Source organism: Panthera pardus, unplaced genomic scaffold (assembly GCF_024362965.1).
Source record: "Panthera pardus isolate Hobbes unplaced genomic scaffold, ASM2436296v1 HiC_scaffold_7, whole genome shotgun sequence".
Lineage (NCBI taxonomy): Eukaryota > Metazoa > Chordata > Mammalia > Carnivora > Felidae > Panthera > Panthera pardus.
In genome coordinates this window covers 67,995,086-68,020,142 of record NW_026527002.1, presented here as the reverse complement: position 1 = coordinate 68,020,142, position 25,057 = coordinate 67,995,086, and the positions used below count along the sequence as shown (strand labels likewise).

The window sequence follows — 25,057 nt, the reverse complement described above, 5'->3', positions numbered from 1 at the left end:
TATTTTAGAGATGTTCCAAGCAATAAAGTCCAAAATCCTTGTAAGGACTGCAGAAGTTGTTTAACGTCCCTAACCCTTCCTATCTCAGTAAGACAAAGATATGTTGCAGAGCGGCTTTCCCTTTGCCCGCCGTCTGGTTGTGGAATCTGTTTTTCCATCCTCTTGAATCTAGACCAGTATAACTTGCTTTGGCCAATGGAATATGGTGGAAATGACATAATGCAACTTCCGGGGTTGAGCTTTAAAAGGCTTTGCATCTTCTGCTTCGGTTCTCTTGGAAAACTTCCCTTAGCCAGGGAAGGCAGCTGAACTAGCCTACTGACAGATGAGAGGTCATATGGAGAAAAAACTGAAGAATCTCAGCCAAAGGCCAGAACCAAGGGTCAAACGTGTGAGTGAGGTCATTTTGCACCTTCCAGTCCAGCCAAATCTCTAGCTGAAACAACACATATGTGAGCGCAGGCAGAATCGGCTTGGGAATCTCCAGGCTGATCCACGAAACGATCAGACATATTAAAAATCATGATTGTGTTAATTCACTAGGTTTTGGTATGGTTTGTTGTATAGCAGTAACTGTAACATTTTTGTTAAGATCTTTAAATACTGAAAGTGGTGCCCAGTAGACGCTCTCAGGAAGACAAAAGCCTCGGCCCTCTGAATTCGCTTAGGCAGTCAGAATTAGAAGATCTGACTCAAAAATAATTATGGATGCAGTTTTGTGGCAATAGAGTGAACTTCTCAACTTCGTAAAAACCCACAGAATTAAGAGAATCGTATTAGTGAAAATGCTGGCACTGTGAATCACAAGGGACAAAGGTAGTTCAAACTGGGCTCCCAACTTCCTGTATTCAGGAAACAGGCTACTAAACATCTGCAAACACGGGCCATTTGTCTCCTTGTGTCTTAACAGCTCTCTTGAGACATAATTCACATACCATAAAATTCACTCATTTAAAAGGCACAATTATTTTTATTTACAGATTTGAAACCATCCTTACAATCAATTTTAGAATATTTTTGTCATCTCAATTTAAGAAAAGAACATCGGATTTAGCTATCACCTCCCATCCCTTCCCCACCCACCATCCTTTCCAGCCCTAAGCAACCATTATCTCATTTTCTATCTTTTTACATTTTCTTATTCTGGACGTTTCATAGAAACGGATAATACAATATGTGGTCTTTTGTCACTGGCATCTTTTACTTAGTTTAATGCGCTCAAGATTTGTCCGTGTTATAGCATATGTCAGTCATTCTTTCCTTTTCATGGCGAAATAATATTTCATTGTACGGATGTATCATATTTTGTTTATCCAAATATCCAGCTGGACATTGGGTTGATTCTACCTTTTGGCTATTATGAATATTGTTGCTGTAAACATTTGTGTACAACTTTTTGTGCAGACATAGGGGTTTTTTTTTGTTTTGTTTTGTTTTGTTTTGTTTTTTCTGTTGGCCGTATCTCTAGGAGTGGAATGTCTAGATCATAGGGTAAATCATTTGAAGAAACTGTCAGATTGTTTTCTGTAGTAGTGACATTGCCTTCCCACTAGCAATCTAGAGGGGTTTCAGTTTCTCCACATCCTTGCCAACACTTGTTATTGACCTACCTTTTGATTCTAGGCTAGTGGGTTTGAAGTAATATCTCATTGTGGTTTTGATCTGCACTTACTTGATGACTAATGATCTACAGCATATTTTCATATGCTTATCAGCCATTTGTATGTCATCTTTGGAGAAATGTCCATTCAAATCCTTTGCCTTTTTAAACTAGGTTATTTGTCATTTTTATTACTGAATTGTAAGAATTCTTTATATATTCTAGATACAAGCTCCTTATCAGATACACAATTTTCAAATATAGCTATAGTCTTTAGGTTGTCTTTTCACTTTCTTGATAGTATCTTTTGAAGCACAAAAGTTTTAATATATTTTTTATTTTTTAATGTTTTTTATTCTTTTTTGAGAGACAGAGTGTGAGCAGGGGAAGGGCAGAGAGAGGTGGAGAAGAATCTGAAGCAGGCTCCAGTCTCCTTAGAGCCTGTGCTCTATCAGCACAGAGCCCGCCATGGCGCTCGAACCCACGAAATGTGAGATCATGACCTCAGCTGAAATCTGATCCTTAACCAACCGAGCCATCAGGCATCCCACAAATTTTTTAATTTTAATGAAGCTCAATTTATCTGTTTTTTTGTCTTGTTGCTTGTGTTTGGAGTCATATCTCAAATTCCATTGCCACACCTGATGTCATGAACATTTACCTCTATGTTTTCTTCTAAGAATCCCACAGTTTTAGCTCTTAGACTTGGATTTTTGATTCACTTTGAGTTATTTTTTATATAGTGGTGAGGTAAAGATCCAACTTCATTCTCCTGTGTGTGACTGTATCCAGTTGTCCCAGAATCATTTGTTGAAAGCACTATGCTTTTGCCTTTGAATGGTGCTGGCATCTTTGCCAAAAATCAATTTTCCATAGACACCTTGACACACAACTCTTATTGGAGTCACGAGAAAAAATGGATGAGGAGTCTTCCATAAATGGTATGCAGAAGGGTGGTGGCTCTTTTCAGTAAGAAACTGAACACAAAAGATGGGGGATTTATTAACCATCAATGTTTTCCAGGAATACAGAGCTCAGATAAATACAGAGCTGACACTGTCAAACCCTCCTTTTGTTCAATAAGAATGAATATAATAAACTAAGCTAAACAAGTAAAAGACCAGCATAAACCTCCTGAGTGAGACAAAGCAGGATCTGTCTAGGACTTTTGTTGGTGTTGTTCCCGTAAAATAAGCTGGACCATCTGTTGAGAGGTTATAGCAAAGGTCAATTGTTTTAGAATCTTGAAGTCCGGACATCTTAAACAGGGTTATCTGAAATGAAAAATAAAAAATATCAATATAAAAGATGGAATTGGAGCACCTGGATAGCTCAGTTGGTTAAGCGTCTGACTCTTGATTTTGGCTCAGGTCATGATCTCTTGGTTTGTGAGTTTGAGCCCCGACTCAGGCTCTATGTTGCCAGTGCGGAGCCTGCTTAGGATTCTCTCTCTCCCTCTCTCTCTTCCCCTCCTCCCCTCCCCCTATCTCTCAAAATAAATAAACATTTTTAAAAAATGGGGTGGCTCAGTCGGTCTGACTCTCAATTTTGGCCCAGGTCATGATCTCACAGTTCATGAGTTCAAGCCCTGCATCAGGCTCCACACTTATGCTGTGGAAACTGCTAGTGATTCTCTCTCTCTCTCTCTCTCTGTCTCTCTCTCTCTCTCTCTCTCTCTCTCCCTCTCTCTTTGACCCTTCAGCACATGCTCTCTCTCTCTCTCAAAATAAATAAATCAACTTTTTTTGTAAAGATGGAATTAAAGCAAAGAACTAGGAGTCAACCTTGTGAGTCACAGGTTTAGTGGATTCCAAAAGGCTGGTGGAAGAAAATCTTTTGATTAAGCAGCACTTCTACGGAAATAAATGAAGGCCGCCCAAATGAGAACAAGCAAAGACTATTCAGAACTTGCGACCATATGGAAGTCAGCCACCATCACTTATACTTGGCAGAGACTCAAGGCACAACTTAGTGGACCAGCTGTATGGTGAAATAAAAGGGAAGAAAGACTAGGTACGCCCTGATAGGATGCTGTTGGCATGAAGAAATTAGAATGAGACTAACTCGAGTTAGGGCATGCTATTAGTTCCCCTAACTAATTAGGGGAACATTTTTTACTTTTTTTGGAAATGAGGGACAAAACTTAGGGAATCAGGTGGTTATTAATCAAGACTCGACCATTTGGGGCAGTTGCTGCAGAAATGGTGAGTTGGCCTGCCAGGCTGATTGCTACTGAGGCTGTGGATCAGAACTCTGTTTTTATAGTCTGAGAGTCTGGCCATTGCCTGTATGTACAGTCAGTCTCCCAGTTCCTCATTTCAATCATTAACTCACTTGCAAGAAGTTGGCCAATTCAGAGAAAGCTAGTGATCCAGATCTGCGCTGCTCAGAGATTGTTAGTCACCTCCATAGTCAACTGTATGCGAGATCTTCCTGACCTTTCAGTTGTTTTGTCATCATTGGGATCATCTGATGAGAGAACGGCTGTGTGAGAACATTTAAGACTCTGGATAGAATACAACAGTTCAGCATAATGATCGCATGACCAAAAACAAAAACAATTAATAGTCCCTATAAAATGCTTCAAAACAAATCCCAGTTGCCCAACCCAAGCCAAGAGAACAAATATCATAGGCCATGAGGACTAACTTTAGATAGCCAAATAGCATTCTCCTTAAGCAATGTATAGCCTGTTCCACCCTATTTTGTTAATCCAAGTACAGTAAGAACTATTAGCAATAGCACAAGTGCCATTATGACTAGCTTAAAAGAAATTTACAGCAATGCAATTGGCCACCAATGAGTAGACATGTCACTCATGCCAATGAGTTGAAAGTGATCTGTATTCCGTCTAAGCGAGAGATGGTATCATTAGTAAGTTATGCAAATTAGTGAGGTTTCTTACACCTTTTTCTACTTGTATGATTCCCACTGATGGGAATAGTATCATGAACCATGAATCAGTAATTCCTACAGGTAGTGTCCTGAATAATCAAGAGTGGCTTCATTTTTCAACCTATGTCTGAGTTGGAATTTCTAGCCATGGTGATTTATAGAATTAAGGTTTCGGTCCACAGACAAGCATTGGACTACTGTTCTTAAAGGTGTTAGTCTGAAACAAACAGAATCAGGAATCCTGGTTACAAAGAAAGTAGTACTTGGTAGGGATACGTGAGATCTAGGAAATAATGAGTTATATGTATCATGAGGTCAAAACTAATGCCTTCTATCAGTTGGGGTACATATTTGGGTTCCTGTTAATTTCTTCCAGATGGCAAGCATTTGGTCCATTGCCCTTAGAAAGTTGTGGGAAATAAAGTTTAAAATTATATAGGGTCTGACTGATTGCAATAATTGGTTCTTTTGCATACATGGACACTGATAAAGTCACAGGCTTATTTGTTTAAGGTCATTTTTCCATGTAAGTGCAAATGGAAACATCATTCCTTATAGTCTCGTTAGACCATTCCTTATAGTCTCATTTGGTGAGAATGGAATTCCTCAGAGGTTTTATAATGGGATACAGTGATAGATGGCATATCCGGCTGTCAGTAAGACCACAGGCAGTAGCTACTGTTTGAGATAGTCTAATGATGGCATTAGAATGAGTATGTTCTGGCCTAACAATTATATAAGGATGGAAAAAGGAGAGAAAGAGCTTTTATGTGTGAATAGCAACCAAGGATCTATAGAAAATAAGGATAATTATTAGTAGTAGATAGGTAAAACAGGAATCAGACAGAGGTCTTGGTCCAACACCCTGGGCAGAAACTATTCATTGTCTGAAGCCATCTGCTTGTTCCAAAGAGATTAGGTGAGCTGTTTCCTTCCAAAGATCATTTGTGTCTACAAGATCTCAGAGTATCCTCAATTTAAATTCCCCTATTAAAGTAGCCTTGTAATTGTGCAGAATTCTGAATTGCTTCCTTAATTGTTAAGCGTGAAACCAACATTGGCTCCCTGGCATTTCACTGTTGTATTTGTTGCTAATAGTACCTGATAAAGTTCCTTCCATTGAGATCAAAGGCAGCAGATTTCCTCTGATGTTTCTTCCAACAGACAAAATATCCTAGCGGAAGATCATGAAGAGGTGATTCAGAAAAATGTTTTGGGGAGGTACCCTTAACCACTGGTGATAGAACTGGGTGTAATACAAGAGCCCCTTGTAAATTTTTTGCCATGTCACCATGCAGTAGGGTGGAGTCTAATATCAGAGATAAAATTCCCAAATGCATGGATCTTGCAGTTACCAGTTCACAGGGGGATAATTGATGTGTCCCAGAGGGAGTGAACTGTAGAGCCGTAAGACCTAGTGAGAGTGTCTTTGACAAGAGAACTCGAGGATTTCTGAAAGTTTTGTTAATTTAAATTCAAGGATTTTCATCAGTCTTTTCAACCTTTTCAGAAGATTGTGGGTGATAAGAACAGTATAGTTTGTAAGTAAGGGTAACATCTTACAGAATTTTCTCACAAGGGTGTCTGGTAAGTGCACATCCTGATCGCTTGATATAAAAGTCGAGATGCCTCAGGCTGAAAATACAAAATCAAGCAGCTTTTTAGTGACCATAAGACCTGTAGCTTTTCAGCAAAGAAATGCTGCAGCCCATCCTGAATATAGATGTACAATAACTAAAAATATTCAAATATCATAGAAGTTGATGCCAGTTAAAATCCATCTCAAGGTGTTCAAAGTCCCACTGAGGTCCTGGCTGTGTCTCCCCTTTACAGATTTTCCAGGATTAGGTTGTTGACAGGTGACACATGACCTGAAAATAACCTCAGCTATCATTTTAAAATTTTCTCACCTATGTTAAGATGATCAATTTGTCTGTAATGAGTAGTTTCATGAAGAAATGTAGTTAATATCCACTTGAATTTATCTGGTTTAACCGCACTGCCATCTTGAGCACTCCAGAGATTATCTGAGTGAAAGATACAACCAGATCCTTCCTTTTCAAAATCGGACGCCATACGTTGATATTTTTAATGGCCTCTTTGAATCCTTCCAGAGATATATCCTTTGAGGGTTTCGGTAGGCTTATAACTTTGGTTAAGGAGAGTTTTTAGCATAATGATCTCCTACAGCATTTTCTTTAGCTTCTGTATTATCTCTTTTTACATGGGCTTCAATCTTTATAGTAGCCATCCCTCTAGGAAGTAGGAGGACATCTAAAAATTCCATAACTTGTTGTCCATTTTTAGGAGGATGCCAGCAGAGCTGAGAACCCCCTTTGTTATGAAGAAGGCATCCCAGAGTCTTGTACTACAAAAGCAGATCTGCTATTCGTATATATACACATATGTATTCTCTGATCATTAGCGAGTGGAAAAGCTCTAGGAAGGGCAGTTAAGTTTTGCCATCTGGACTGATTTTACTTCGGGTAGAGGACTATATTCTAAAGAAGCATCTTCTTAAATTACTGATAGCATTTCCTGCTTGATAATCTCCAGTTTCAGTTGAGGTACGCTCCCTCAGCAAATAATATTAGGTCAGATTTCTCAGTGGGATCTTTAATACATTGTGCATCTGTGAGGTACAGATAGCTCCCTAACTGAAGTAAGACAATCAAGCTGTTGCAATTCTTTTAGGAGCAGGAGAGTGGCATGGATTCAGGTTGTCTCAAGGGTGAAGAGTAAAGAGGAGAGAGTTAACAGAATCTCTTCAGAGGTTAATCAGTTGGCTGAAAAGTGTTGTGTGTTCTCAGTCAATAGTAATGTCTGTGTCGCATGAGGAACCATGAGAGTAAGTGGAGAGCCTAGAACTAGTTCAGCAGAAGCACTGGCGACTTTTGTGATGGCACCGATTACCTTAAGTCAAGAGGGAAAAAGCCTTTACAATAGGGTCAAGGGTGAGACAATAGTAAGCAACTGGCTTTTGATGATTCCCATGAAATTGAATTGAAACCCTAAGGGCTTCTTCAAATCGTTCATGCACAATTTAATGAAATGGCTTTCTAGTTAGGAATACCTGAAGAAGGAGGCCATTGAAGGGCCTTCTTTAGGTACACAAGGCCTATTTATATCTGGGCTCCCAGATCTGAGTCTCTTACCAAAGACTTAGACAATTCATAAAGACGTGTTGCAATCACAGAAAAGTTTGGTACCCATTGCCTGCAATTTCCAATTAAACCTAGAAATCCTCCCAGTTGTCAGCTTGAAAGAGGTCTAGGATAAATTTGGATAGTCTTTAATCTATCAGGAGAATATTTCCCTTTCTTACGTAGGTCATTTCCTAAATAATGGACTGTATTGCGGAACATTTGTAATTTATCTTTTGAAGCATCATGTTCCTTTTCTGCTAAGGCTGAGAGTAAGTAAAAGATTCTTTTCACAAGCTTCCTTGTCCTCTGAACAAAGTAAGAGATTATTATGTTATATTATATTATATCAGAACTAAATCACAAGGGAAATTTGGATCTTATAAATCTTGATTAAAGACCTGGGGAAAAGTGGTTGATGGCTTCAGTGCACCCCTGAGGCATGACTGCCCAGGGATATTGTGGTCCTCCTCAGTGGAAGGCATGGTCTAGAGGCATGCTGAAAAAGGCAAAGCAAAGATCCTTTCAAATGAACAATGAAGCCAGAGGCAGTAGGCAGATTAGATGGTATTTGAATTGCATACTACACGGAAACAAAAGATAACAATTTTGTTGATGGTCTTGAAGTCTTGAACAATTTATATCTTCATCCATTTGGTTTCTTTTTTGGCAGGATGAGAGTGTAGCAAGGGCTAGTGCAGACTATGAAAAGATCTTTGAGAAGAAGGTTTTTAAAGCTAGGTTTGAGCTCTTCCTTTGTGTGTCTGGCCTCAAAGGATACTGGGAAAGTTAGGGTAATGGTTTGGTATGATCTATCTGAATTTTAATAGATTCACCTCCAATTCCATTCCAATTCTGATGTTGGCATTTTTAGTCCATAAAGTGTCAGTTATGATGTCAAGATTTTTATCAGAGGTATGTATTAAATATTACGGAGAAGGCAAAGGTATATCCAGAGCAGATGCAATTTGATTATGAATAGAGGAGTCCTCTGGAATTTCAATATATAGCTCCTCTCGTGCACATTTGCAAAGTAAATATCCCCTTATTAACTTTGCAAGGGTGGCATCACAGGACAAAAAAGACTGTTTTTCAGTTAAGGACACAGGGTTACAGCTAATGGCTGCAGATTATTTGAGATACCTGCTCCTGTGTGTGCTATGTTTTCTCTGAGGAATGTGTTGAGAAAGAGGTAGGATTTAACATAAAGCAGTACCCATATCTACCAAGAATTAATGAGGTTGACCATCTATATTTATAATTCACTTTGTTTAAAAGTAGTCCAGACTATTGAACGCATTTTCCTTCCTTATTAATCTGAGTTGAGAGATTTTTTTCATTTTGGTTTTTCTTTTGTTAAGATGAGACATTTTTTTTCCAGTGCCCCTCCTTTTTTTCTACAATATCTACAAATGTCCTTATCAATAGGTAGTGGTCTACTTAGCTGTTTGATCTTCAGGGCCCAAGGTTATTTTAAGTCTTGTCTTATTTTTATTCTAAAGCCATTTCAAAATGTTAGGTCAGGTGTTTTAGTTCAGATAAAGGGGCTATTTCCCATTCTAATTTCTTTCTTTGAATTAGGTGCCCAATCTCAGGTTCAGCAACATTGACAAAATGAGATGAAAGGGCTGCTGTTCAATCAACATCTCTCACTCCCACACATTTTTGGAAGATATTTTCTAGTCTATCCTAAAAAATATCCCATTGTTTCATCTTTACTTTTATCGCATGGAATTATGGTCCAATGACCGTTTATTAAAAATGTTTTATGTATGGTGTTCAGGAGACTTTACCTAGCTTGCTTTTTGAGCTTCTTTTTGAGCCTCAAGCTTAATGTGAAAAGGGGGTTCTTATAGGTCCCTTATTGGGTAGGTCCAATCAGCATTTGCCATACGGAAGTAAGCATCTGAGTTTCCAACCAACATGTGTACAAGTTGAATTCTAAAAAATTTTTATGGGTATTTGCTGGTCTTACCTAAGTTTAGAGAAATCTTTAGAATTCTAAGAATTAGAGCTTGAGTGCAAGGTTTAGATTCTCTAGTTCCCTGCATACCTAGCACATGAGAAGGATGGATTTTTAGAGGCAACTGGTTTTGGTAGTTTTAAGAGTTGGGGAAAGGGTCTGGACAAGCAGATGGAGGTGTCGACAGAGGAAAGAGATTGAAATGATAAGAGGGAAAAAGGAGAGTAGGATATAGGGAAGCAGCTGAAGGACAAGAAAGAGGATTTACTAGAGAAAGTACTTTGTTGTTCCTTAAGTTTGTCAAATTCCTCATAGCCTTGGCCAAAGAAACTTTTGGTGAAGTGATTTTTTATTTAAACTTTGTTTGGAGGTCTCTGTGTACCAATCAAAAGATGCTGCCCGTATGTACTGAGAAATCGTATTCCTTTCTTTTCTAAGGAACCTTTCAAATGAACAATGTTTTGAAGTCAAATGCCCCAAGTCAAATGCCCACTAAAGGCTTAATTCATACTTGGGAAAATTACAACATTTGGAAAGATAAGTACAAGAGTAAGGACTGTCTTGAGAGTGGATATGTGAAACAAGAGTTTTCCCAGAAGAGGAGATGATTTAGATTTAAATGATCCCATGAGAGCTGCCAATGCTGGTAGAAATGAAATGTGTGTGCAACGCATATTCCAAAACCCAAACTCATGATTGGTCACCTTCAAACACAGACTCGACAATGTGTGCCCTCTGGCATGTGGAATATCAGAGAGAATGCTCTCTCTGAATCAAAAAGGGGGGAAAAAGCCCAAAGGACAAAATCTTGAGATGGAAAGAACCTCATCCAGTTTTATTGGGTGACTTACAACAAAGTTTGTCCAAATGGGCAGTTCTTGTAAGAATGGCAAACTCATTGGTGTGTGAGGCTGCCATGAAAAATATGCTCCGAAGGCATATGCCTGTGTTCTACCATATGATTCTCCTTGTGACCTACAGCACTTTTAGACAGCAACCCACGGAGCAGTAACACAAATGCAAACAAAAAGGGATGAAAAGAATGGCTTGATTCCACCAATGATACAAACAAATGGCACCAATAACAAAACCTGGCTACAAAACTCAGAAGAAAGACCAAGGAACTCAACACGAAGTGTAGAGTTCAGGCCTGTGATGACTTACCACGTCGTTGTGGACTTGATGAGCAGTGAGCAGTGAGGCACAACAGGTTCTGGGTGCCTGGTCTAAGACTGGAGGCCACGGTGATGGTCAGTGCCAACTGTATTTTGGTGGAACTTCCAAGAAAACTGTGGTAAGAAATGAAGATCACTCAAATGAAAACAAACAAATGCGGTTCATTCAGAACTTGCTATAGCAAGAGAATTACCACCATCACCTGAGATGGGCAGAAACTCAAATGCAGGTAGAGTTGTGGAAAGCTCTGGAGTGGAAAACAGGACGACCTTAGGTGAATGCTAATTAGAGGCAGTCGGCTTTCAGAAGCTAGAGAACTAACTAGAAGTGGACCATCTTATATGATTGATTAGAATATATTTGTTAGACATATAAGTTAGAAGTGAGGGCAAAAATTAGGGAAGCTGGCAATTATTGACCAGGTCCTGATTTGGGACTGATATTGAATAGGTTATATTGGGCTTCTTAGACTAATTGCTCTAGAGGCTGTGGGTCAGAGCTCTATTTTTGTACCCGGTCTGGTGATTGTTTGTATATTCAGTCTCTTACCACTGACTGAGTTTTTTGAAGCTGAGATGTCAATTGTATTGGTGGTGGTGTCCACAGCATTGTTTCTTCTCCAATAAGGATGGATGGCTTGAGTATTTCGCCACACTTGCTTGGTAGTGCAAGCAGCGGCCTATGCATGGAAAGAGCTGGACCATGAATGATCAGGTGGGATGATGAGTCCTTCCAATCTTATAAAAAGTCCTTAGGCTTCAGCTTGCAGTGACTCTTCAGATTTTGGAGGCAAAGACCAGCAGAGGCAATTTCAGAGTCCCAATAAAAACCTGGCAATCGGTTTGTAGTTCTCATGACTCCAAGTCAAGAAGGAGGCAGAAAAATGGGAAAGTTTATTTTGAGGCTAAGATTAGTTTATAGCCAAATATTGAAGGAAACTGTAAGAACTGAAAATCTGGTTAAGGGTTGACAAGTTGTGCAAGGTGAGAAAACACAGTGCAATTTAGAAGTAAACATCAAACTGCTTTTTGCACAGGGAAACAGAAAGCTTAGTTACCAGACAAAACAAAGTTTCCAGATAGATCTGCAATTTACAGAGGTGCAAAACAGCTCAAAGGCAATGAATAGGGTCAGAATCCGGTAATCCAAAAGAGCATGCTATAGTTTCCCATTGAAACACCAAAGGCTCTCTACAGTCCCTTTCCCCTCTTGATCAAAGACAATCTCAAAGAAAGATGACTCTTGGTCACAAAATAAGGCTGGTCTCACTGGAGGTGGCCTGGTTATTTACATAGATGCAGCAAGAACGACGTGGTACCACGTAGGTCTTATACTGGCTTCTCTGGACGCTTTCAGAAAGAATCTCAGATTGGACTTTCCAGAGCCTCTTGAGGCTAGGAAGCCGAGCCAAACCTTCACCATCATTTTCCACCTGCAGTACCTAGTGATTTGGTGGGCATTCCTCTCTTCCTGAGGTCCTCAAAATAGCCTAGGATTCCTGAGCCTGCCAGGAAGTGACCTTCCTTGCTCACCTATAAGGCTGGGAACCCTATAAAGCCGGTTGCCAGGCCAGTTTTCCCAAGACGGACTTTGTAAGCATTGGCCCATCATGTCAACCTTAATTGCTGAAAAGCGTCTGGTCACATCTGACGAAACGAGCGTCATTCTCAACTGTGACATTATAGGCAGAGCCAGCCTTGATTAACCAATGCTTCCAGTTATGTCCTATTAACAAGGTGGACAGGCTCTTACTGAATCTATGCAAATAACTACAGTGCCACGAAAACAGGGATACTCCACGAGACTTCCCAGAATTTGGAAGGGTGAGGCAGGGCAGAGAAGAGGAATGTTTCCTTTGTGTTTCACAAGAGCACAGTCTACTAAATTGTTGTGAGTGCTAGATAGCTTGAGAGAAGAGAGAAAGTGCATCCTTACATCCAGAAAATAGAACACGAGAGCATCAGCACTGTTCCAAACAAAGCTCATAATCATGAATGATCAGTTCATTCAGTCCTGTGTAATAATTCTTGTTCCACTTGATCCAGGGTTAGTAGTCTCAGGAACACATCTACTTCTTCACTGGATGTCTGGAACTCCTGACTCAGTCCACTGGTATGATCTCATAGTTAAACAATGCCATCAGAAGCCTGCACCCAAGAGTATCTGGCAGAGTCTCCAGGCTCTTAAGACAATCCTTTGTTAAATATGGAACACTCTGCCTTCCAGCTGATTCCAGGTATTTTCATGGAAGCATCAGGAGTAAAACAAAGCATACAAACTGTCTGTAGCTGACAAAAGACTAGAAGGTCTATTATTTACTTCCTACTGATATTTTCAAAAGAGAATGATCTGAAGAGAGTTCATGACAATAATCATGCAATCGACAAGCGTATCTGGTTGTGTCCATGGCACAGAGAACAAAATAAAGTCAATCCAAAAAAGGTTTTGACAAAACATGTTTAAACACAAAGATTCGTGCCTATTTTCAAAGAAGAGATTGCATTTAATTTATGAAAACACATAAACATAATCTTCACAGAGAAAACATTTTCAGGTATAAGATAAAAATCCTGAAATATTAGATGTAAACCTAGTACAAAGTTAGAATATATCAAGAATATGTCAAGACTATCAAGTAAATAGATTTAATACATCTAAAGTAGGCTTTTAAACATCAGTAGTAGATTAATAAAACTTTATAGATAAATGATGTGAATCCCCAGTAGAAAACTAGCCAGGAAATACACTGAATTCGCATTAAAGATGTAAAGTTGCAACCAACTTAATGTTTTTAAAAATAACTAAAAGTATGACTGCTAATATAATACTGCTTTTGTTTTACAGGCAAAGCAACACTAAAACTCTGATACACAGAAACGTATCATGGTCAGCAAAAACACTGATCATTGTCTAGAACCTTCCCATACAGGATACAATTGTTTAAATATTTACACTAATAATGTTTTACCCAAACAAATTTAACCTAGGGAGGTCTAAGCATTTCTTCTGATTTGAGAGTATTTCCCACGTAACACATCATTAGTAACCTATCAATAACCCTAATTATTCCCAACATTTCTTTCTTTACAAGGTGACAAAACAAATCTTAGTGGGAACCCTTTGCAAAATCTCAAAAACAATTTTAAGTGCTGACGAGGTTAATCAAACTTTGAGCTTGACACAATTTCGGGACCACAAAGCCCTCAATCCCATGTAAATTTTCTGCACTTGAATTTGTTTGCTCCTCTTAAGAGCAACCCCTGCCCCATGTGCTTAACCACAAACCAACACTTCCTGCCTTAACTTCCCTGTTAGTACAATATTTGATGAAGGTTAAGTTTCAAGAACCCCCTCCCCTACCAGTTTTCAGCTCCCCACCTCCTACTCTCCACAGCCACCTATCCCAGGCGTCTCTGCATTTAAAAGCTCTGCCCACCTATCCCTCCCCAGATACATTTCTGACTTAGTCTTAGAGCATCTTCCTATTATGATACTCCTCTCCCCCTATTGCAATAACCCCCTTCATATGAACATAGTAACATCCTTCATAGTAACATCCACTGCATTTTTTTTCTTTCACAGGGATGACGCTGTAACTCTGACAGAATGTCAGATGCCCCCAGGACCTTGCTTTCTTCACCCAGGCGTCAATGCCATCTGATCAGATGCTGGCTCCTTTCCTGGCCGGGGAAGTTGGGATCCACAGTGGTGAGTCTAAATCCTGGTCTAGTGCTTCACACATGTGTCTATTGTAGCATGGTAAAGACTTGGCTTTATTCTTCATTTTTGTCTTTTTTCCTTCTATTTCTCTGCCTTCTTCCAGCTTTTCTGAGTATAGTTAAAGCCCCTGACTCTTGGATTACATTGACTTATTCTGAGCAGGGCTCCTGAATCCCATGACTCCAAGATTTCATCCAAACGGTGCCCTGCTTTTATTGTTTGGTACAAAGAAACAGAACAAAGTCTCTTCCACAAACATTTTCAGAGACCACTGCTTCCTTCCAAGGCCATTTCTCTTCCTCGGTGTTTTCTAAGACCTATCCCTTCCCATCATCCTCCTCTAACTCTGCCTCCCTTTTTCCACCTTCAACTTTCCCTTCAGCTCCCTAGAATCCTTCGTTCTCCCCCCTTCAACGCCTCTACCTCCTCTGTCATCCACCCTGCCAGGCCTTTCCTTTCTCACTCAGGCTCCTCGTCCTGTAGACACCTGATATTTAAGTCCCTTACCACTGTCGGGGCTGTGAGGAGCCCAGCGACCCCAGGAGCAAAAGCCTGCAGCTGAAAAAGCTAATTAGAAATACGCTTCAAGTTTTCTTTACTCAGATGGGCTTTGGAGACACCAATGGCCACTTGGTCTCTCCTCTGTCACTCTCCCAAAATGCAGTCCACAGCCTCCATTGGATACATATCGGGGCCAAGTACATCTTGAGGGTCTCCTCCACAAATACTGGGGAGACTGCTTCAGCTCTTACATTGAGCAGGTTACTTCAATTTGCCCCATCTGCCAGAAACACAATCCTTGTAAAAAGGTAAAAGTGAGGCAGGGATTAGAGTCAGCTCTTTTACATGAACCAGTGAGTTTTGAGTCTTTGCGTTTATATCTGAACCAGCTCTAAAATTTTTTAATTAAAATTTAAAGCTATAAGCTCTTTATTTGTGTCCATCTGTATGTGCGTATATGTATGTTGTATTATACACGTGTACTATTTTCCTACCTCCAAATGGTATGACCACATTAAATTCTAAAGTCCCTTAAAGGAGCTCCTTCTGGGTTGGATAAGAGATAAATAGGAGTTTATAGAATTTTAAATATTTCCGAAATTCCCAGAAACCGAGACAATTAAATCTCTAATATGTTTAATGTGGGGGAAAAAAGTATTCTTATAAAAGTTTACCAATATGTTTTTAAAATTCAGGCTCACGAGGTAAATCTTTGGCAAACGAGGCTAGTTTAAATGTTGTTGGTTTAATAAATACAGTTATGCCTTTTGAGTTATCAGCCTTGTAAGAACACATTTTTATTTTACTCAAGCATGTTCTTCCTAAACTCATTCAGGTTAAGTTTACTTATTGCTTGATTATCTGGATATACCATTGCTATATTTTAACAATATGCTTGATATATGTTCATGGTATATCATGTCTCAGAACCATGATATTGTATCTGTCATGTTTTCCTCTAAAGATTATACTCATCCATTTTCATAAACTACATATAATATCCAGTCTTCTTTGAAAACAGGATTAACGATGCTAATTAAACATTAGCATGTTTTGCCTAAAACTGATTGAACTGACTTTTTCAGTGTCCCATAAAAATCAAATTTCTTCATCAATTGTATTATTTTTATAGTGAACTCTGCTCAGATCTTTCACCTTTGAAAATTATCAAAATGAACTAACCATGGCTATTTTAAGTTTTCTGTCCTTCACAGGTGGTTTTATGTTACTCTGATGCTTCCCGAAGAGCCCTTGCAAATCAGCTACCGACTGAGTGCTCTGTCTTCAACAAAAAAGGATTATCTTAGAGACCCGTGGAAGCAGACTATGCCAGCCAGGTACTCTTGGGTAAGTCTTCTGATGGCACTGCTTAAATAACTTTGGGACCACCCTGGTAGACTAAGTCAGGATTTCTGGAACTCTAGGGGAGAATATAGATTTATGGACTATTAATCCAAGATCAAATGGAACAAGAATTATTACATAGGACTGAATGAACTGATCATTCATGATTATGGGCTTTGTTTGGAACAGTGCTGATGCTCTCGTGTTCTATTTTCTGGATGTAAGGATGCACTTTCTCTCTTCTCTCAAGCTATCTAGCACTCACAACAATTTAGTAGACTGTGCTCTTGTGAAACACAAAGGAAACATTCCTCTTCTCTGCCCTGCCTCACCCTTCCAAATTCTGGGAAGTCTCGTGGAGTATCCCTGTTTTCGTGGCACTGTAGTTATTTGCATAGATTCAGTAAGAGCCTGTCCACCTTGTTAATAGGACATAACTGGAAGCATTGGTTAATCAAGGCTGGCTCTGCCTATAATGTCACAGTTGAGAATGACGCTCGTTTCGTCAGATGTGACCAGACGCTTTTCAGCAATTAAGGTTGACATGATGGGCCAATGCTTACAAAGTCCGTCTTGGGAAAACTGGCCTGGCAACCGGCTTTATAGGGTTCCCAGCCTTATAGGTGAGCAAGGAAGGTCACTTCCTGGCAGGCTCAGGAATCCTAGGCTATTTTGAGGACCTCAGGAAGAGAGGAATGCCCACCAAATCACTAGGTACTGCAGGTGGAAAATGATGGTGAAGGTTTGGCTCGGCTTCCTAGCCTCAAGAGGCTCTGGAAAGTCCAATCTGAGATTCTTTCTGAAAGCGTCCAGAGAAGCCAGTATAAGACCTACGTGGTACCACGTCGTTCTTGCTGCATCTATGTAAATAACCAGGCCACCTCCAGTGAGACCAGCCTTATTTTGTGACCAAGAGTCATCTTTCTTTGAGATTGTCTTTGATCAAGAGGGGAAAGGGACTGTAGAGAGCCTTTGGTGTTTCAATGGGAAACTATAGCATGCTCTTTTGGATTACCGGATTCTGACCCTATTCATTGCCTTTGAGCTATTTTGCACCTCTGTAAACTGCAGGTAGCTGATTGATATGCAAACTCTATCTCGTCTTATAGACACTTAATTAGCTTCTTTTCCCACTGTAGATAAACTAGTGGTGATACCTACTTATAAATCAGATTTGAATGTTTACTTTAGAGAGATTGTCAGCCCTTACCAAATTTTCAATTCTTGCAGATTCCTTCAATACCTGGCTATAACTTTTCAAACTAACCTGTACAACTTTTCTCCCTTTTTCCTGACTTCAAGTCACTGAGAACCAAAACATGATTTCCCAGATCCTTATTCGGACTCTAGGTTGCTTTGTCACTGGCCTTTTCCCCCAGGATCTGAAGAAACACTGCAACAGTCCAGGCGTGAACCTGGTTGCTCTCTGGACAAGCTGCTGTCTGGGTCACTAAGAAAGTCTGGTGAAATGCTCAGGTCATGTATCCCCTGATAAGGGAGATAACCCGAGCTCTGAGTAGCATAATTAAGATCACGATACGACTCAGGGAGCAGTGCTGCACAATGAAACGATTTCATCCACTGACCTCCTGAGTTTCACTAGATTGGATACTCTTAGGGTTTGACTTCTGGCTCTTTAATACATTCCTTTGTGCTAACATTTATCTTTTTTTTAATTTTAGGCATCCCATTTAAGAACACTGAAACAATTGACCTCTGCCTGCACTCCAAACAGATGATTCAATTGGTCTTCTAGGGTCATCACTGAGAATATGGTGGCCCTGAGGTCTATCTCACTCAGCCATCCGCTGTTTGAGTTATTCCTTATCCTTGAATTGTCCATGAAGAGTCTCTCTGAGCCCACCTTGAACAAAGAGAGGGACTGACAAGGCTGAGGCAACTTTATGCTTCATATAAGTTTAGGCTGCTTTGCTGAGAACCACTAGGTCCCAACTCTGCAAACTTTCTGCACTTTTGCTTGTTTACTTCAACTGAGACCAGAATCCCAAGTCCTTGTGCCCGAGGACACAACTTTCCTGCCTCAACTTTTCTACTAGTACAACACTGGATGCAGTTCATTATGTTTCAAGGCACCTTCCGCACACCAGCTGTTAGCATGGCGTCCTTCTGCTTTGCACAGGCACCTATCCCAGGGTCTCTGCTTACAGAAACTTTGCTTGTCCCCCCCGCTCCACCCCCCCCCCCCCCCCCACCTGCCTGACACTGCTCTGGCTCAGGCTTTGAGCATCTCTCTGCAATAGTCTCATTCAATAATACCTCTCCTTACTCGGGTCCAGACTTAACTTTTTTTTTTTTTCTTGACAATTTCTTCGGCAAAAGATATCATTTAGGATTTGATTTTTGGAAAGTAAAATACAAAAAGTAGTCAGGAAATTTGAACACTTGATTAAATAGGACAGTGGATTACTGAGAAATAATAGTTGGTTACCTAATTAGCCAAAATGAAGATATAAATTTAAAAGTAGTCATAGAAGGGACGTGACTATAAAGAACTCCAATTCTTTTCAAGTGAAAAGACTTTGTTCTCTCGAGTAATTAAAGATATGATAAAGTCAACACAAAGTATAGGAAATGAGTCTAATAAGACCCTGAATAGTTGTTTTCTAGGCAGATTATTCTAAAGGTAAAGAAAAATATTTTTTACAAGCACTTATTAAGAAAACACCAGTAATCCAAGGGAAAAAAATGTCATTTTAATAGAAAGAAAACCAAATGCTAGTTTTGAAACAGCATATTTGGTACTAACACTCTTATTAAAAATCTTATATTTAAATTAAAAAAAAAGAAATGGAAAAAAAGATTCATAACAACAATCTTATAAATAAGCCCATCAGCCTTAGCCAGCTTTGACTCTAAGAAATACAATTCCTTTTCCATGAACCATCTACAACTTTCTCTATCCAGACAAGTTTGTCATACACTTGTCTCTCATTTGGGAAGCAGTTATTTTACTTTGGAACAAAGCTACTCTTGTTTTTCTTAACAAAATACCCCCTGCACACTTCATGTGCAAAGTTGCTCCTCTCTGCTACTATCACTCCTGTTAGAGTCTCATTCACATATATTGATTCTAAGTTTTCACTACAGCCACTTCTACTGCATATAGAAAACCAGGAGACGGTGTAAGAGAAGAGTTATTCCCAGGGAATGTGTTAAAGCCGCGAGGCAGATCTTATTAGAACTAGTGCAGTAGAGGAGAGAGACTTTGGTATCCCATTCCCATGCAGCACAGACAGCTGGAGATCTCAGCCAAAGGGCCAGGGAGGGGGTGAGTGGATAGGAAATTACTAAGAAGAACTTGGTTAGATACCAAAGTCGGGGGATTCCTGCTAAACTGGCTGAACAGGATTCTTACTAAAAGCAGGTACCAAGGACTTAGATATCTAGGGCAGGGTATGAGGAGCTTGATCAGATATCAAGGATGATCCCATATAAAGGGGGGCAAGTGTCAATTAACTAGCTTAGGATTCATTGCTAAAGTGGGGGCTCAGCAGGCCAAGGTCGAGCCTAGTCTAGAAGAAGGCTCACAGGAGCCTAACTAAAGTTTGGTCAAGGAAGGAGTATCTGCTAGTAAATAACTGTAAACTGTCTTTCATATACCAGTATTTTCTAGCAGACTAGCAAAGTTTATAAATATACATCTCAACATCTCATAATTTTTATAGTCATAAGCGTTCCTTATAGGTACAGCTTCTCAATGTGGCAAAAATGAACATGTGCATTAACAGACCCAAATAGATAGCCTCTCTGTATTATATAAAAGTAAAAGTCCAAAAGTATATAAAATGAAATTGTATTCAGCAATTAATGCGTCAATTTTTTCTCTTACTTAGATAGGATTTAGGTGTCTAATAAATATTCATAAATTAAGTCAATTTAGCATCAGTCCAAGGTTTTAAGCTACCAATTCATTTTGGACACTGTCTTTAAGCTGACATACTGCAAAATATAATTACTTTGAAATAAAGTTTGTCCAAATAATGACTTAATTTGACTAATACAAATGTACATTTTTATAATCTTAAAATATAGTAACTGAAATGATAGTGTATTAAATCAGCCAAACTTTATAAATTGAGGAAAAACATGCATAAAATTAAAATATATGTTTCTATTACATTTAATGCTGACAACTCAGAAGATATAGCTGTTTTTATTAAACCAATAATATTAAATTAGTCTCATTTGCTAGAGTTACCTAAATTATGTAAACTTGAATTCTTAGAACATTTGAATTACTGCCTATAAGAATGTATTTTGAGGACATTGAAAGTATTAGAAATTTAATTTTTTCAATATCTGGGAATTTTTAGGAATAGTCCTTTATTTGTATATGCCTTTAGCTAACTCTAAGTCAATTAGAATAAAACTCTTTAACAATTTTATTATAATCTAATTTAGTAATACCATCTGGAAGTAGGAAAATATTACATATCTATAGACACATAAACATACATAAAAACCTAGAAAACTTATAGCTTCTATTCCAAAATTTTAGCCCATACATCAGGGGTAAACCTAAAAATACAAAACTCATTTTTCATATAAAAAGAGCTCTTCTCTAATGGGTACAAATTCTTAGTTGATTTGAGTTCAAAATTGGGGAAAAATGAACAAACAAACAGAAAAGAGTAACAAACATGATTTTCTGTCATCTTTCATTCAAAAGAGAAAAATATCTATAAGCCATTTAATTCACTTACAGAGATAGCCAAATTATCTAACTACAAAACCAAAAAAAAAAAAAAAAAAAAAATCCATCACCAGAAATCAACCAAAGACTCAAAAAAAAAAAAAAAAAAAAATCAAAATCAAATTCTTACCATGCTTCCAACAGACAAGAGTCTGGACATAGGACCAGGATCAGGACTCACCTTTAGTCCCCTGGGTTGCCAGCCAGGAATGGAGCACAAAAGGCTCCAGATGGCCTTATTACCTGGCTGGAGCAGATGGGAATCTGGAGGCAAGGTGCCATCCTGAGGCAAACTGTCAAAGACAAAAACCAGACAAGTTAGGAGACCAAAATGAGGGAGGCTATCACAATAGGAGTATCAACCCCAGTCTAAATATCTTCGGAGCACCTCGACTTTTATAGACGTTTGCAAATGAGGTGGTTTTACACCCTGGCTTTGCAAGCTGCAGAAATAAGCCTTATTTATCAAAACAGGAAATGGTTTTTCCCAAATATGGCTAGCTTGCTACCTTCGGAGAGCAGAGAGTTTTAATCTCCGTTAATCAACCATGAGCTAAAGAACAGGATGTGAAAGTGTCTTGTTTTGCCTTGTCAGCACATTCAGACCAAAGGGGAAAGTGCGTGGGGTTTTGTCACACGTGATCAAAGATCTCGGAGCCAAGAGCTTCGAGCGGAAGTAACAGCACGTGATCAAAGATCTGGGAGCCAAGAGCTTCAAGGGGAAATAACAACACAGGAAATGAGACTTCTAGCCCCCCCCAAGCGAGGCTAAATCCTTCCTCAGCCCAGTGGGCTCTTCTACATGGAATACACTTACTTTCCATGCCCCCCACCCCGCCACGCACACGTACCTCCTTACATGTAGCCTCTCTTCCCCTCTTAACACTTCTATCCACATCTCTCCATTTCCAGATGCCAGCCCGCTCTATCACCCGATCCCTTCAAGGCTACTGCGATACCACCTAAATGGTTTCCTGCCTTCCTGACTTTTCTCCCACAATTCAGTTTCCAAGAAGCAGTCAGAGCGAAACGAGGTGAAAACTGATTTTTTACTACCCTGTTCAAAAGTTTTCAGTCTCTCCCTGTTACCTTTCCAAAATGGTCTACACTGCATAGCAGAATGTGCAAGCCTTTCACATTCTGGCTCACCTCTTCTTTTGCCAGCCCTGAGCAGACTCTACTCTCCAGCTCTGTTGAACGCTTGCAGTTCCCAAACAGCCCATGCTCTTCTCCACGTCTAGACCCTTGTCTGTGTTTTCCTTTCTGCCTCCAATGCCCTCTCTCCAACCGGCTACATCCTTAAGGACATGCGGGCTAAGTCCTGCATGTATACATGAGGTTTAGATGACACATACTCCGGGCTCGCCCCTGGCCCCACCTGTTCTCTCAGCCTTCCCAAATCTGAATGGGCTGCAACTTCTCCATTCCATACTCTCTTCTTTCATAGCACTTACTGTACCATTTGGAAAATTGCTCTTTGCCTGTCTCTGCAAATAAATGAGAAAATCCCTGAAAGTCAAGACTATGTGTTCTTTATTGATTTTTCATGGCAAGAGCGATGGGGGTGGGGAGAGGGGTTGCGGTAGTGAGTGGGCATCGTTCCCAGAAGTCAGTGCCTGATGTATCACAAACATGCAGCGAACCCTTGTGAGATTATTAAGTGGGTGAACTTACCGTGCGCCGTTACAATTGGACAAGATGGTGGGAGGATACAACACATCGCACAACCGTGTTGGGGAAACAAAACAAGCTTCTGTGAAGCAATTAGAAAAAGCTGAGGACTACATGGGGTAGCATATGAAATTGATTTATTTTTTTAAAAAATGTGTCACATTTTCACAAGACCTAATGAACGTGTGCACGCACCAACCAGCCGCCTTAGGGGTCTGGATGTGCGCTTATTTGGGAGTGGCCTCTCTTCACTCAAAAACCGGAAGGAAGGGGCGCCTGGGTGGCGCAGTTGGTTAAGCGTCCGACTTCAGCCAGGTCGCGATCTCGCGGTCCGTGAGTTCGAGCCCCGCGTCAGGCTCTGGGCTGATGGCTCAGAGCCTGGAGCCTGTTTCCGATTCTGTGTCTCCCTCTCTCTCTGCCCCTCCCCCGTTCATGCTCTGTCTCTCTCTGTCCCAAAAATAAATAAAAAACGTTGAAAAAAAAATTAAAAAAAAAACAAAAAAACGGGAAGGAATTCCTCTCTAGATCCCGGTTCCAGAAACAGTATCTGAGCAAGCTGCATTCTGAAATCCATTTCGCTCCTTTTTAGTTAAGCACCATGAATATCCTCCCGGCTTTCATGACTAGGGAAGGCACTCCCCAGGATCAAATTTACAATGACAACGATCCTGGCACCACACAGTGCCCTGTGCATACACAAGACTTGGTAACTTCTTGCTGAATCAGTGACCTGCAGAAGAGTTTCCCGACCACCTCGGGAATGATTGTGATTTTCTTAATTTCCCTGGTTTTCTTCTGCTGAAACTTTCCGCTTGCAATACCGCTCATGATTATTCAGACCAGAGTCAAAAGGAAAAAAAAAAAATCTTTACCCTGAGTAACCATATTCATAAACATGAGTTACGGAGTCTGAAACATTTTCCAAAGGAGCGTGCTCTGAACCTGCAGAGCGGCACCACAGGTAAACTGCCTTTTAAAGAAACTGCATCTCAGCAGAAGATATTCATGAGAATACGGAAGGCCTGAGGTTGAACCTGTCTGTCTTAATTTGGGCTCCCCCAGAAGCAGATCCTGACACAGGGTTTTTTGCGAATAGACGTGGAATAAGATCCCAGGAAATATCAGTAAGGGGATGGAGAATGGGGACAGGCAAGAAGCAGCCGCCGAGAGAATATCCTTGTGGGAGACCGGGGCTCAGCCTCCAGGAGGCACGGTGGCACACTTCTCAGAGATCGTGGGAGGACTGAGAAATCTGGGATATGTCATGCGCTAATTCCCATTGGACGAGAACGGCTCTGGGGATATTAATGCCGCAGCATCGACAGCCCATCTGACATCAGGCCAAGCACGCTAGCTTGCCAGAGGAAGCCCTTAGAACACCACCGGTCCTTGTAGCCTGAGGCAGTTTCCCCAACCACCGAGTCCTCAGGAGACATGGGCGAGGAACACGGGCAGTGTCCGTAACCTACACTTTGTATAGTCAGGTTCGGAACCGCAAGATGCATTCGCAGAACTTAGACTCAGTCGCACTTCAGTTGAACGCAGCCAACTGCACCTGTAACAGGCTGTCTGAGCTCATACCCAGCAAAAAAGAATTAGGAATTTCTTTAGCTTCGTTACATTTCTGCAAGGTGCCATGCAGTAACTGGAATTCTAAACTCTTCTCCAAATTTTTCTGCCCTCCTTTTGTAGCTAAGGGAGTCTAGTTCCCTCAAGCAAATTAAGCATGCTTATCCTCTCCCTGGAACCTTGATCCAACCCACCCTTTCAGAAGCGGATCCTATAGTGAGCAGTCCAGTGCGGGGGAATGTGTTAAGGAAGTACTCCCACAAGAAACCAGGAGGGGAGGAAAGGAAGCAGAGGAGGGAAGAGGAGGAATCCAAAGCAGGCTGTGATTTCCATGAAGTCCCAGTCTGCAGTCTGATCTCGCAGAGAGCTCTGGAGTGTAAGCCGCACTCCGGTGGTGGTCTTGTCTTAAGACGAAAGAGGAGGGTCCTTGCATTCCTACAGTCACCCAGGATTAGCAACAGCCTGCCCTGAAGGAGTGTGAGGCCCCAGTGCCCAGGCACAGTCCTCTCCAGCAAACAGGAAGAGGCTAAGAGCCAGCAAAAGGGATCTGAGGGCACATTCAGTTCACTCCTCTGTCAGAGTCTTGCATTTTCTGGACAGTCACAATTTCTGGGGGAAAGAGAGTTAGTGGAATAAGTTAATCTCCTGTGGCTGCTTTGGTCCTAAGACCACAGGTGGTACCGACCCTCTCCTTTCTCAATCCCTCTTGTAGATTGCCCTTAAGCTTTGGTGGATGCTTCTTACATTCATCTCTGAGGAGC

At 40.4% G+C, this 25,057-nt stretch overlaps 2 long non-coding RNA genes across 3 annotated transcripts; one reads left to right on the top strand and one right to left on the bottom strand.

The window, feature by feature from the left end:
- Positions 1-1,756: 1,756 nt before the first annotated feature.
- On the bottom strand, positions 1,757-13,900 carry LOC109273267 (uncharacterized). The gene is made up of 4 exons (XR_008419925.1): positions 11,327-13,900; positions 10,766-10,890; positions 3,935-4,069; positions 1,757-2,874 (listed from the first exon to the last, which is right to left on the bottom strand). It is a non-coding gene; the product is annotated as an uncharacterized LOC109273267 (long non-coding RNA).
- A 286-nt stretch (positions 13,901-14,186) lies between these two features.
- LOC109273149 (uncharacterized) lies at positions 14,187-22,576 on the top strand. Of its 2 annotated transcripts, none has more exons than XR_002082854.2 (3): positions 14,187-14,485; positions 16,213-16,335; positions 18,025-22,576. It is a non-coding gene; the product is annotated as an uncharacterized LOC109273149 (long non-coding RNA). The 2 variants fall into 2 exon arrangements; XR_002082855.2 differs by having other exon boundaries at positions 16,213-16,345.
- The last annotated feature ends 2,481 nt before the right edge of the window (positions 22,577-25,057 follow it).